Source organism: Tamandua tetradactyla, chromosome 6 (assembly GCF_023851605.1).
Source record: "Tamandua tetradactyla isolate mTamTet1 chromosome 6, mTamTet1.pri, whole genome shotgun sequence".
NCBI classification, from domain to species: domain Eukaryota; kingdom Metazoa; phylum Chordata; class Mammalia; order Pilosa; family Myrmecophagidae; genus Tamandua; species Tamandua tetradactyla.
This window is the reverse complement of record NC_135332.1, coordinates 8,451,628-8,464,582: the sequence shown is the minus strand read 5'-3', so window position 1 is coordinate 8,464,582 and position 12,955 is coordinate 8,451,628. Positions and strand designations below refer to the sequence as shown.

General features: G+C 53.9%; 1 protein-coding gene and 1 long non-coding RNA gene across 6 annotated transcripts in view; one reads left to right on the top strand and one right to left on the bottom strand.

Annotated features, from left to right (window-relative positions):
- The window catches only part of AXIN2 (axin 2), a 29,216-nt gene extending 26,462 nt beyond the window's left edge, over nt 1–2,754 (bottom strand). For 2 of the 5 annotated variants that reach the window (XM_077163639.1, XM_077163634.1), the window contains exon 1: nt 2,532–2,649. The gene's annotated coding sequence lies outside the window, so the exon portion shown is untranslated. The other 3 variants (XM_077163636.1, XM_077163635.1, XM_077163637.1) reach the window with 3 other exon arrangements.
- On the top strand, nt 2,152–3,473 carry LOC143687047 (uncharacterized). Its single transcript, XR_013177363.1, has 2 exons — nt 2,152–2,316; nt 3,225–3,473. It is a non-coding gene; the product is annotated as an uncharacterized LOC143687047 (long non-coding RNA).
- The last annotated feature ends 9,482 nt before the right edge of the window (nt 3,474–12,955 follow it).

Below are 12,955 nucleotides of genomic sequence, written 5' to 3'. Positions count from 1 at the left end.
GGGAGGTGGGGAGAGAGAAAAGGGTATTGATCTAATCAAAACCAGATCTACCCAACATCAAAGCAAGAAAGTAAACAGGCTTTTCAACTCCTCAAATTCAAATCAAGCAACCCAGCTATCTGCGAGGTGCTCATCTAAAGTATAAGACGCTGCGTTTTCAAAGGCGAAACCTGAGCTCCCTGCACAGTTTTCCGGGGGGGAGGGAGTGGGGAGGGGACGGGATGGAGAGGTGGGAGAGAAATAAGATGGGAAGGGTTGATGGGGGGGTGACAGGGTAAGGAGACAGCTTTCCAAACACCCGCCTGGGCCCCGGTGCAAGCAAGGCGTCCCGGGAGCACCTCCCTGCTCCCCTCCCCCCAACCCATAGCATCAACTCCAAAGACACACTCCGAGTCGCCCGGCTGTGCGCAGGTGAAACCAATTTCGGCAAAAATTTCCTAACTCGGCTCTCCGTACAGATAACTTGAGCCCCAAACGTGCCCTTCCTCGGCATCTGGTTCCCATTCCCCCAGCCACCCCCTTTCCTCTGCACTCCCCCCTTCCCACTCCTTAACAATTCCGAAGATCCTCTCCCGAAAGAAGCCCGCCCAACACAAGGCGGAACGGGCTCCCGACTCCCAGACCCAGGAGGCAAACGCCCCTCAACCCAGATGGGAATGTTCGCCGCGCCCCACCCCCGCCCCCGCCAAGAATCCGGTTCAGTTTACGTGTCTCCATCTCGGGCTCCCCCGTTCCCCCAAACCAAAAAACCCAACTCACTCAGCCCTGACTTTGATCTTCAAACTTTGCAAGAAACCAGAGAAGCCTCGGGCCCTGCCGCCCCCGTCCTCCCCCCAGCCCACCTCCCGGGGCCGCGAACCCTACAAAACCGGATCAGAAACTGTCTCACGCTACCACTGTCTATGCCAAGACTCCCGAACTCTACTGATCTCAAGCCTATCTTTTCCAAAAGAAAAAAAAAGTCTTATCTAGCCAATAAACAAACCGCTTTCCTTAGCACGGGAAGGATCGCACTAAAGAGGGCAGGGTCGGGCCGGGGAACCCCAGGCCGGGCAACGCGGCGGAGCCGCGGGCAGCACCGGTTACCCGAGCGCTGGGGAGGTGGGGCTGCCTCGATACCTGGAAGACGAAGGCGGCCCCAGGCCGGGCTCTCATCTCGGCCGAGACCCTCAGGACTGGCCCATCCCCGCCCCTGCCCCAATCGAGCCGAGCGTGGGGCAAGAACCCCAAGAGGCGCAAGCAGCGTCCGGAGTCCGGGCGCGAGTCTGTCCCCGGCTCCGCCGCTCGCAGAGGCGTCCGCAGAAAAAGCACGGAAAGCGGCGGCCAAGTCCAGAAATGGCGACGCGCGCGGAGTCTCCGGTTCTCGGCAAAAGGGGCCGCGGCGGCGAGGCGGCCAGGGGCGCGGGGCGCGGGGCGCGGGGCGCGGGCGGGGAGGAAGGACGCGGAGAACGCGAGCGCCCCGGGCTTGGGCCAGTTCTGCGCGCGGACTGAGCCTGGCCCGGCGCTCGTGGCCCCTTAGCGCGGACCCGCGGCAGGGAGGGGAGAAGGGGAGGAAAGAGAGGGGCGGGAGGAGAGGATGGGGCGGGGGGGGGCTGGGGAGGGAGGGGGCGGCGAGGGCCTGGGGGCGCCGCCACCCTTTCATCTCACCTTCCCCAGTGCACTCCCGCGCGCACTCGCGCGCCGACTTACATCCCTCGCGACGACAGCGCCGCGACCCCCGGGGTATCTGCCCCCTCTCCGCCACCCGGGCCCGGGCTCTGGGGAGGGGGCTCCGGCGCGGCCAGGCCCAGCCCCCTGGAGCGCTCGGCGCCCGGCTCGCGGCTCCCCTCCGCGCGGGTCCGCAGCGCGCCCCGAAATAGCTCTCCAGAAAACTTCAAAGGGCCGCCCCGCCGACGCGGCCCCGGCACTCACCATTGATCCGCGCGCGCGCTCCGCGGCCAAACCTCCAAGACTCCCCCCGCAGGGCCCCGGGCCCCCCCCGGGCCGGCCCCGGCGTCGGGGAACATGGGGAGTCGCGCGGCGGGAGTGGGGGGGTGGGGGGGAGGCGGAGAAACAACAATCTCGGGATTAGAGGGAAATCCAGCGGCGAGGGAGGGGCCGCGCGGCGCGCTCCGCCCCCCCTTTTATGCAAAAAAAAAAAAAAAAAAGAGCCGCCCCGGCCTCCGCCCGCGGGCGGCCCGGCACTGCACACAGGCCCCGCGTCCAGCAGCCGCTCCGCGCACCAAAGATCCTCCGGGCGCTTCCAACAAAAACTGCGCTGTGGATTTAACTGTGCACTTCAAAGGCGCGAGCCGAGCGCACGGTCCTGAAAGGGAGGTACGCGCAGGCCGCGCCCCGGCCGCCCCCGCACCCCTCCCCGGGGCCGCGCGGCCTGTCCCATCCCCCGCACCCCCGCGGTCCGCCTCGGCCCCGGCCCCACAGGACCCTCTCCCGCTACCCCAGGCCCACGCCGGGGTCGGCGCGACCTCTCCCTCAGGCCCACGCGGGGCTTCCTCTGAAGAGGCTCTCCTGGGGCCGACATCCACCCCCACCTTTTACTTCAGGGCTTCTGCAAGGGGAGACGGACGGCTGGCACGCCGGGCGGCCCCCCGCTCCATGCCTTTTCGGGGTTATTTTTATTGCCAGGCGCTCGGGTTGTTACTGAGTTGCCAGGACCTTATCAAAGCGCAGCCGGCTCCAGCCGCCTCCCCCCGGGCCGGGTTTCGGGAGCCAGTGATCCCGCCGCGCCAATCACCGCCGCGCTCGGCGGGCCCGCGCCGCCCGCCTTAAAGGGATAGTGCCCGCCCCGGCCCGCCCCCGCCGCACGCTTAGCTCCCGCGTTAACCCTTCCCCGGCCTTCCTCCGCCCCCTGCCAGCCTCCCGTGGCCCCAGTGGCTTTCTCAGCCGGAGTTTCTGATTTCCTCTTTCAAGTTCTCCGGCCTCTTCGCTCTCGCCTCCTCCCCCTGCCTTCCCTTGCCGTCCCCAGCTCTGGAATGCAACAGTTTATTGTAGCATTCAGGCGGTCGCAAGAACTGCAAGCAAGCAGAATGTTGGCGTTTTTTTCCCCATCATCAAACACTTTCTACCTCTATTAAAGTTTCCCTGGGAATACGGGCTTGGAGGACTTTAGAAAGGGAGTTCTAGCCCTGGGCTGGACTGGCCGAGTGTCAGAGGGCGCCAGCGGGCCGGGATGCGGAAGGCGTGCGCGTGCGTGTGCTTCTATATCTGACTCTGGGTAACTGCAGGACCAACGTGCGTTTGTGGATGTGAGAAGATGGGGCTGTGAATCTCCTCCCAGTGCTGGAGACCAGTCCTGACACCAACTCCCTGGAGATGTAACCCCTGCTTCCCAGCCTTGCTGGCCAGTCGGAACCTGCACTGCGCACACATTCACCACCTCTCTGGAACATGTCCTCCGCCCTCTCCCAAGCGTTCCCCATCCTCCCATATGTTCTATATTAAACAGACACGAAGTGTCTTTTTTCCCCTCCAGACACGCGGTTTTAATGTACTGAAAACTCGCCACCCCACCGTCGCAGTCCAATTCCTCCCCACATTTGCCCAATAATGTTTATGGGACACAACCTCACTCAAGGTAATAAGAAATATGCCACAAAACCCAGAGTACTATTTATTTCGTCATGCATTGCTACAGAATGATCCCTCATGGGATGATGTCATAGTTAACTTTGCTTCCTCTTAGGAAAGGGTGTGAGCCAGGGACCCCCGGACTGTGGGGCAGAGCTGCCAGCATCAGAGCTGGGCAAGACTTTGGCTCTCCAGCCCTGCTCGCTTTTTCTTGACTTACTGTCTTGTTGAACTTAATGTATGATGAGCCCTTTTAAATGCAGAGGTACCCCTAACCTGGCAGAGGCCTGTGAACCCTCAAAAAAATGCAAGAAACTTTCTCTCTGTCCATTCAGGTTTTCACAGAAAACGACAAGGGAGATACACCACCCATGACATGCTGGAAAGCGGCACACAGAGGGCCAGTGTTCCACCCACCCCCAGCCTACAATGGGGGCATGAGAAACTCTTGCAGCTCCGGCTGCTGGGCTCTTCAGCCCCTGAGTGCCAAGGCAGGTGTACCTCTCTCCTGGAGCACTTGCCCTGCCTCTCTGTGTCCGTGGCCGCAGGGCCAACCAGGAAGACCAGAGCAAGAGTGTGGCCCAATGACTCATCTTTGCCTTGGGACAGCAGCAGGGCGTGAGGAAGCTGGAAGCAGGTCTGGTTCAGGCCGGTGCCCTCTAACAGACCAGCCTTCCGGAACCCTGGAGGGTGAATGGCCCACAGCCCCTCTCGGCAGCCAGCCTGTGCGCACATGCGCGCTCTGAGCAGCTGGAGGGCACCCAGTGGCAGCGGTACACCCATTTGGGGCCACCCCAGGAGAGCGAAGAGCAGAGCTGTCCCCTGGGTTAAAGCCTGTGGTTCCAGGGAGTCTTTAGGCCACAGAGGGTGTTATTACAGGAACGAAAGTGTAGCGAGGCCTCGATTGCCTGCAGACACATCCACAGTAGAAAAAACAACAGTAGTGCACTTGCACTCACGCAATGTGGGGGGGGGGGTGAAAAATCAAAACATCCAAAATCAAAATAAACAATGTTCACAAAGAGGGGGATTTGAAAAGGGAAGTGGAAACTTAGTCTTCATGGGTGGTTTTCCTCCCCTCCCAGCTGTCCCCACTGACCCTCCACTACCCCTCCACCATCCTGAAGCATCAAAGGTTTGGCTGTAGCCAGTGGGCTCCCCCTGAACTCCCTCATCACCCCAGGCTGCAGCGGCAGGAAGGAGGGACTGGTGATGGGGAAGCCAAGCAAGGCCTGGTTTGATTTGCATCTTCTCAGTTATAATCCCTCGGTGAGCCTGGTTTCTAGAACAGGTGCTCGGTCACCTCAGGCCAATGACCCACCCCCACCCCACCCCGCCTCCTTCCCCCTGCCCTCTCTCCCCTCCCCCTTCATATCTGGTCATGCATTCCCCATCCAGCAAGAGGGCTGGCCAAAGGGCTGAGCTGCCAGAAGCCCTCTCTGGCCTCTGGGTCTCTGACCACTTGTTGATAATATTTCTAAGCGGAAGACCCAAAGTTCTTTGCTTATACCCAGCCCCTTTCTCAAGATAGCACAGTTTTCCATTTTCCCCTTCTCCCTGGCAGCAGCGCTATCATGTGACTGGTTGTAATCCTGCACGGTTGCCTGGAAACTGGAAAGCAAGGTGATGGATTTCTGCACATGCTCACTGCCCCCGCCCCCAGCCCGAACCCGCTCTTTAAAGAAAAACCCGACAGAGAATAAACAGCCCACTTTGCCCAAGTGCAGACAAGTTTAATAAAGGAGGGAGTGATTCTTTTCTGGAATTATGTCCTGGGCTGAAATTCTAGAATCCCAGGAAACCAGGGCTCAGGGCTCCCTGAGAGGCATCCGGCCAGATCTGTGACCTTTAGTCATCCCCACAAAAAACCACCCTGGAGGGAGCTCACACCAGCTGGGGCTCCAGAGGATCTCACACCCAGAACATCACTCTCTAAGAGTCTGTAACTTGGTCTTTTATTTCTTTGGAAAAGGGCTGCCTTAGACAATGTACCTTTGTTTAGGGAGAGAGGTGGAGAGATACACAGGGAAAGATACACCTTTCCTGAGACGGCCGGTTACCTAGCTGTTCCAAGTCTCCGTTTGTGCACCTGTAGAGTGGAGGAAATCCCCCCTCCAAAGGCTGTTGTGAGATGGGCCATAAGGTAAGCATAGTAGGTGCCTGGCACATAGTAGGTGCTCAGAACAGGGTGGTTATTTCTGTGCAGACAAAAGCCTTTGAAAGGAACTGCCCCTATTCAAAACAAAGACAGCCTCCAATCAGGAGTCACACTCCCGGGGGAGGGGACCTGGAACCTGATCAGGAAGGGCCTTTAAAGCTGAGCCAGCCCAGCTGCCAACCCTGCAGAGGGGCCCGGGCTGGGGGGACAAAGGAAAGCTGTGCCTTTCTGCCTTCTTTCAAAGAGACTCCTATCCTGGTCCTGAAAAGGTATAGCAGAATTTTCCAGCCCCAGGAGCACTTAAGGTCTTGTCTAATCCATCCCCATCGTTTCAGAGACAAGAAAAATTAAGAAAGGATCTTTCCGAAATCATTTCGCCCATATCAAAGCTGAGCTAGAACCTTCTAGCGATCCCAGCTTCTGGCCCACCCTCTTCTTTTCCTCCACGTCGTGGTGAGAAGATCCAGGGCAGGATTGGGCTAAGAGAGCTAAGCATTTAGATCCTTTGGCTCTCAGGGGAGGGCTAATAAATGTGCTTTGGGATCTTTCTCCAAAGTGTCACAACAGGGATTCAGCCTGAAATTCTTCTGAAGCAAACTTCATTCAGCCCCTATCAGCCTTGACCTCAGGAACTGGCTGCAGCCTGGGTGGTCCCACGGAGTCTTTTCTGGTGGGAGCTGTTTCCCCGGGCAGCTCCGTGAGGTTGGAGCAGCCTAAGGGAGAAGAACTTACAGAGCCTGAGAGGAAGGAGAGGAATGAAAAGTAGGGGTCAACTTCCTGCCACTCTCTTCCTCCTACTTCTTTTCCTCTTTGCAGAGAGGGGTTGGGGATACCAACAAGGACATTTTGAATCCACAAGGGAAATGTGAAATTTCCCTAAGAAATAACTACCCATAGAAATGTTGGGGAAAACTTCTTTTGTTAGCAAAATCTTTGGTATATTAACTTTGGATATAGTTAATTTAAACAAAAACCTTAAACTTCTTCATTTTATTTACTTTGAGGTGTTTTTAGTATGTATTATAAGTGATGCCACAAACTGTTGGATATGTTGGAGTCACACCTTTCTTCATCTTGGCTAGTTTAGTAGTTGGCCTGAGCTTAGAGCTAGAAGAGACCATTAATATGAAAGCAAATCTGGAAAGAGACTCTCTTTTCTGAAGTTATCTCCTCCGTAATGTCAAGCAAACCCAAAAAAGGTCATTTTCAGAAAAGGAACTGAAAAACGGGGGGAAAACATCTCTAAAGGCATTACTTGAACAGGTGCCACGTGAAACTTTGCTAACAAATAGATCTGTAGTCCTGGGCCGTCCCCAAAGATTTTTTTTTTTCTGCTTGTGAGGTTTCAGTTTGTTCATCTTAAACAACTGGAAAGTGAAGTTTTATTGAACTTGAAATACGTTTCTCCATTTCCTCATGTCAGCTTGTCTCTTGATTTCCTTTGAACATCCCTACACACTGGCCGATTGCTTTCCCAGACCCCAGGGGGATGGCTGCCATGAGGCAGGCTGCTCCCCCGGATCCCAGGCAACCCCCAGAGCACCTGGAGAGGTTCTTGATTTTGCTCCATGTCGAAAAACCTTCTGTACACCATGTCTCCAATGTTCTGCTTTATCATATAGCCCGCCGATTCTGTAATGGCGCCTCCTTCCTTACCTGATGGACTGCCAAACAGTCAGGAGTGTAGAGTGGGTGGCAAACCCCTCTCAAGAGGAGTCTATACTTGTTCTCCATACTTCCTTCCCTCTCCTTCTCTCCTTGATCCATCATAGTCTCTTTTCCTCTCTCACAGCTCCACGGAGACCATTCTCAGCCTGGTAAAAGGCATCCTAACGGCTAAGTCAAATGGGCCCATTTACTCTGTATATTGCTTGGCTTATCTGAGGCTCGCTCCTCCCCACTTATGTGACAGGTCCTTCCCCATTACTGCCTTGCCTCTCCAGCTGCTTTTCAGAACAACTCTTCCTCTTCCTGTCCCTCATATGTTGCTTTTTCCCTGTGTTCCTTCCCCCTAAACTGCTTCTGGGTAATTCTCCCACACATACCCCATAATTTTAAGCACCAGCCTCTAGAGAGCAGGTCCTTCCAAAGCCCCAGCCCCAGCCTCTTTAATGACTGTCCTTTATCACTTTCACACTTTGTGGGCTGGTCACAAATGCCTCAAATTTAGCATCATTAAAAATGAACTTTTGTCCTCACTGAAACCAGCCATCCTACTGTTAAGCAGTGATGTCACCATCCCCAGCCGCCAAAGTCAGTGTCTAGCCGTCCCTGCCTTCTCCCCCACCCCCTCCATCAATCACCAAGCCCAGCTGATGCGATCTCCTAGAAGTCTCTTAAAATCTCTCCCTTCTCCCAGCTCCACAACCACCACCACAGCTCAGGCTGTTATCTCTTTCCAAGAAAAGCAAAATGTTCTAACTATTCTCCAGACCTGCAGCTTACTGTCCCCCACCCCCAGGTCTCCTCTACATAGGGCTGCCAGGGTGAGCACCCCACAATCCAAAGCTGGCCGTGTATCTCCCTGCTTCACATCCTCCCCTGGCATGGCCTACAAGGCAGTCTACCCAGGTGGTCTCCAGTTCTCGCGCATCCCTGCCAGGTGCAATCCCACAGGTGGCTCCCAAATTCCATTTCCCTGTGCCTTTATACTCAAGATTCTCCTGGCCAGCTGGTCGTCCTCCTCACCTCCCTCTCCTGTGGTTTCCTGATCCCCCTGGGTAAAGTCTGCCTCATCCCCCTGGGCTGGACTAGATGCCTCTCCTCCATACGTCTACAACACCCAGGCCTCACCTCTAGCAAAGCTCTTAGGTTGATCTATCTCTCTGACCCACTCATTCAACAGTGAACACTCTGAGGCCAGGGGCCACATTTCACGATACTTGTGTCATTCATCCAGTAGCAGCCACAAGGCAGGGACTCAGGAAACCGTTGAGCTGGATGGCGGGTAAGGGTGATAGCGGAACTATTTAACAACTGGTGCAGCCCCTGTCATGGTATGGGGTCTTGGAGGGTCCTTGGGAACTGCAGTCAGCATTCTCCAAGCAGCCACCAACCATCCCCACCGCCTGGCACTCATGCCCTCCCCTTGAGTTTGAGGGGGACTTACTGCCTTCTGCTAATGAATTGAATGTGACAGACATGGTTAAGTTTTAATAAGACGGGTGTTTTCTCTAATACCCTTGTGAGACAGCCCGTGAAGAACCCCATGTGGCAAAGGACCGAAGCCTGACAACAACCTGGGCACCAATCCCCACCCACTCGAGCCTTGAAAAGACTGCAGTCCCTGCTAATGGGTCGCCTGAAACTTCCTGAGAGATCTTGAGTTTAAAAGCACCCAGCTGAGCCCTGCCCAGATTCTGGACCCACAGGTTAGGATGCATCCTTTGGGGAGACCAGTGACTAAAACAGACTTGCTGATAAGACTCTTGCCCTTTCAGCTAGTATTGCTAATGCTGTCAAGCAAGTTGCATGGCATAAGAGCTGTACAAATCTTTTCTGCACCTTATTAGAGAACACTTGATACAAGCACAAACTGGAAATAATTATAACATTCAAGGTTCTCCATAGGTTACTAGAAGCTTGTATTTAAACATACCAACTTTTTCTCCAAAGAGCTTATGAAAGGAAAACCAAAATCATTTCGAGATTTTACTGAATTGCACGAGACAGCTGATCACAGTCAAAAACATTTGTTCTGTTGTCACCTTTCCCAAGACTTTTGTTTTTGTTTTTCACTAAGTGGAAAGACAGAGTCCATCACTCTAGAGGGAAACTGTGACTATAATTTGTTAGCTCTTGCATGCAAATTTAGAAGAGGGAAATTTATCTCCCCTTTGGAGTGATGGGGAACCTGGAGAAAAGATGCCAATGAGAGTCTTATGATTTAGAAATGATGCCAAAAATAACAGGGGCTAATTCTTTAAATGATGATAATCTTTGGGAAAGCAAGACTTAGAGTCTCTGTTAATGAACTTAAATGAAGGGGAGAAACATTCCTGAATGGGCTGACCCAGAAACACTTTGGGAAGGGTTCTTCCCATTTTGTTATTTGTTAACGATTTTATTCATAGGCACCACAGGAATATGTCTCAGGAATGGTCCAGGAGAAATTGTAGGTTAGATATGGTGGAACATGATGTAATTGTTTTTTTTAGCAAAAACTTTAGTATCCCAAACATAGGTTGAATTGTGTGGATGGAGTCTTACCTCCTCGTACTAAGGCACTTGATAAACACTTTTTGCCAATAACTTTTGAGCAAGGAAAAAGATGACCACAGATGAACTATAGAATCTGTCTTGATAATCTCAACGAATCATTCGAATACTTAAAGGGTGTTACAAAAAAAAATTAAGTGGAATAAACAATCATTGAGCTGGCCGAGCTATCAGCCAAGGAAGACTGGAGCAAGATGCCACCAGCAAGGTGACAAGACCAAGAAAGCAAATCTTTGAGCTGACAATACCAGCCCCTCCCTGAATTGAGTATTTCTTTTTACAAAATTGGTTTTATTTTCCAAGAAGATCCATTTGCTCCATCTGTTTAAATCTGTCTACCTTTGTAAAAGTTTTCATGCTTTGTGGGAGCTGGAAAATATGCTCCCACAAAGCAGAGATTGTGGTGAGTAAGGGGCATCAGTAGGTTGGCTCAAGAAACTGAACAGCTTGCTAGAGAAAAGTGGAAGAGGGGGTGGGATGGTGCGAGTGTCTTCGTGGTGGATGCTGGGGGCACCTCCTGTGGAAGCGCAGCTTCCAGAAGTCAGGACACAGAAGGGCCACAGAGGCGAAGCTCCACCCCCCAGGAAGGGCGCAGATGGCCTGAGATGGCAAAGAGGCCTTTCACCTTTCTCAGGTGAGAACTCCCCCCTGTGTAGGGTCAAGCAGCTCTTTCACCCAAACTTGGCTCATCCTTAACTGACTTGACCCTTCCCACTCCCACCCTTGAGTTTGACCTTTCTACTCCACAAAGGAGCCTTCCTTCCCCTCTGGAGCCATCCCCAGGGGTCCTCTGCTCTGGATTTCTCTGTGAAAAGGTGTCAGTCACAAACTCTGCAAGACAATGGAGAGTCCTGTGCCCCTGGGCCACAGCCAGGACACCGAAGATGACAGGGCTAGGTCTTCTCCCGGGGCGCTGGCGGGAAGGGCGGAGGTGCTGGGCTCTCCGCAGTGTTCTCTGAGCGGTGGCCAGCGGGACCCGTTGCCTCCCCGACGTCCTTGCAGACCTGGCCCAGGAAGGAAAGGCAGAGGCCCTGCCCTCAGTCAGTGTCCCATCTGGGCTAGGGCGGCTGAAGGACATCAACCCTGTGGTTATTTAACATTTTTTAGCCCCCAAGGCTGAGAAGGAGAAGGGAATGGACTAAGGCCATGGGGTGGGGCTCTGACTGCTGGGGGCCCAGGAAGAGCCTTGAAGGAGGAACAGCCTAGAATTGCTGCTGTGCCCTGGAAAGGGTGTGACCCAGCCTGCCATCACCGGCAACAGGAACTGCAAAGGCCCCAGGCTGGAGGAAGCTCTGCCTTTTCCAGAAGCCTACAGAAACTGAGAGCCAGGAAGAAAGGGGAGTGGGGGCAGTGAGACTGCCTGAGGCAGGCTTAGCAGAGCCTTGTGGGTGAGGGAAGTGTGGCCCAGTAGTTAAATGGGGAAGTTCCAGAAGCAGAGGCCCCCTTCGGGGAGTCTGTCATGTGTCCTACCTCAGTTTCCCCAACTGCAAAATGAGATGAATATCAGTACCTGCCTCAGGGGCTGCTGTGAGGATTAAATAAGGTCATGTGTGTGAAGTGATTACAACCTCCCTGGCACCCAGTAGGGATTAGTAATTTTAATACAAAACTAATAACAGCCCATGCTCAAGGCCCCTTCTGCCCTTTGGACATTCTCAAGTCATCTGGGTTCTGCAGATTCCCTTCCCTTTACTACAAAGTGGGAATAGAACAAGATAATGAGCATGTTCAAGGTGGGTTTGAATGGAAATGTTTTAGTCAAGGAATCTAGGTTCTGAAAGATGGTAAGCGCACCTGGTGCAAAAGGTTTCCCAAGGCCCGCCAAGGTCTCAGCCTGTATTTAGTCTTCTTGTCCTTTGCTCCCATTTTTCCACTCGGAATGGGTGGGGGCTGCAGCTCACCTGGCCTCATTGTGAGTCTCCTTCAGAAAGTACCCCCCACACACGCCCCCCTCTGCCGCACGCACAAATCTTGCTGTGAGGACTTGTAGCAAGTTGCAAATATGGTCCTTTGTGTTTTTTGGTTTTTTTTTGCCTGGGCAGGCACAGGGAATTGAACCCTGGTCTCTGGCATGGCAGGCGAGGACTCTGCCTGCTGAGCTACCATGGCCCGCCCTAGGGTCCTTTGTTTTTAAGACCCCAGAACCCCTGTACAGAATCACACCCCACCCCGGCTGTGCTGGTCGCCCCAACACCACCAGCTCCCACGCGTGCCCCCTGCTCAACTGCGGATGCATTTGGTAATTCTTGCTGCTCTCCTAGAGAGCTGCGAGATGCCCCAAAGGGTGAGGTCCCTGGAGGAGGGCCCCCTCCCGGGATCCCCCCTTGCCCTCAAGCCCGGTAGGGATTAGTAATTAGTGCCCTCCCCCTCCCCCTCTTCCGCAGGACTTTGCATCATGGGCTGTATATTGGTTCTCTTTCGTTTTGACATTTTTTAACAATCAAGGCATGATCACCAAGTTTAGAAGGTCTTCCTGCCCCTCTGCCCCCCGCTTTGTAAGTCCTGCCAGGTGCTGTACTTCACCGATACTTTCAGGATCGAGCCATTACTCAGTCATACTCTGGGCTGGAGAAAGCCTGGTTCAAAGAGACTCCTCGGGGCGGATGTTATGTTGGCCACAGACAGGTCCAACCTCCATGCCAGGGTACGGTTCCTTTTGCCGATCAGGAGTGCGCATCCCCTGCGGGTGACCCCAAGATTGGGGTGTCTCACCTGTGACCAAGGCATCCGAACAATTTTTTTTTTAATTTTTTGTTGTGGAAGCAAAGGTATAACACAAATTTCCCATGTTAACCCTTTCAAGTGCACAATTCAGTGGGAGTAATCACATTCAAATGTTGTGCTCCCATCACCACCGGCCGTCACCAAGACCTTTCCATCACCCCAAACAGAAACTCTGAACCCACTGAGCATTAACTCTCCATTTCCCACTCGTGCCCCTGGCAACCTGTAACCTACTTTCTGCCTCTTTGAACTTACCTTTCTAGATATTATCATTTTGTCTCTGGCTTA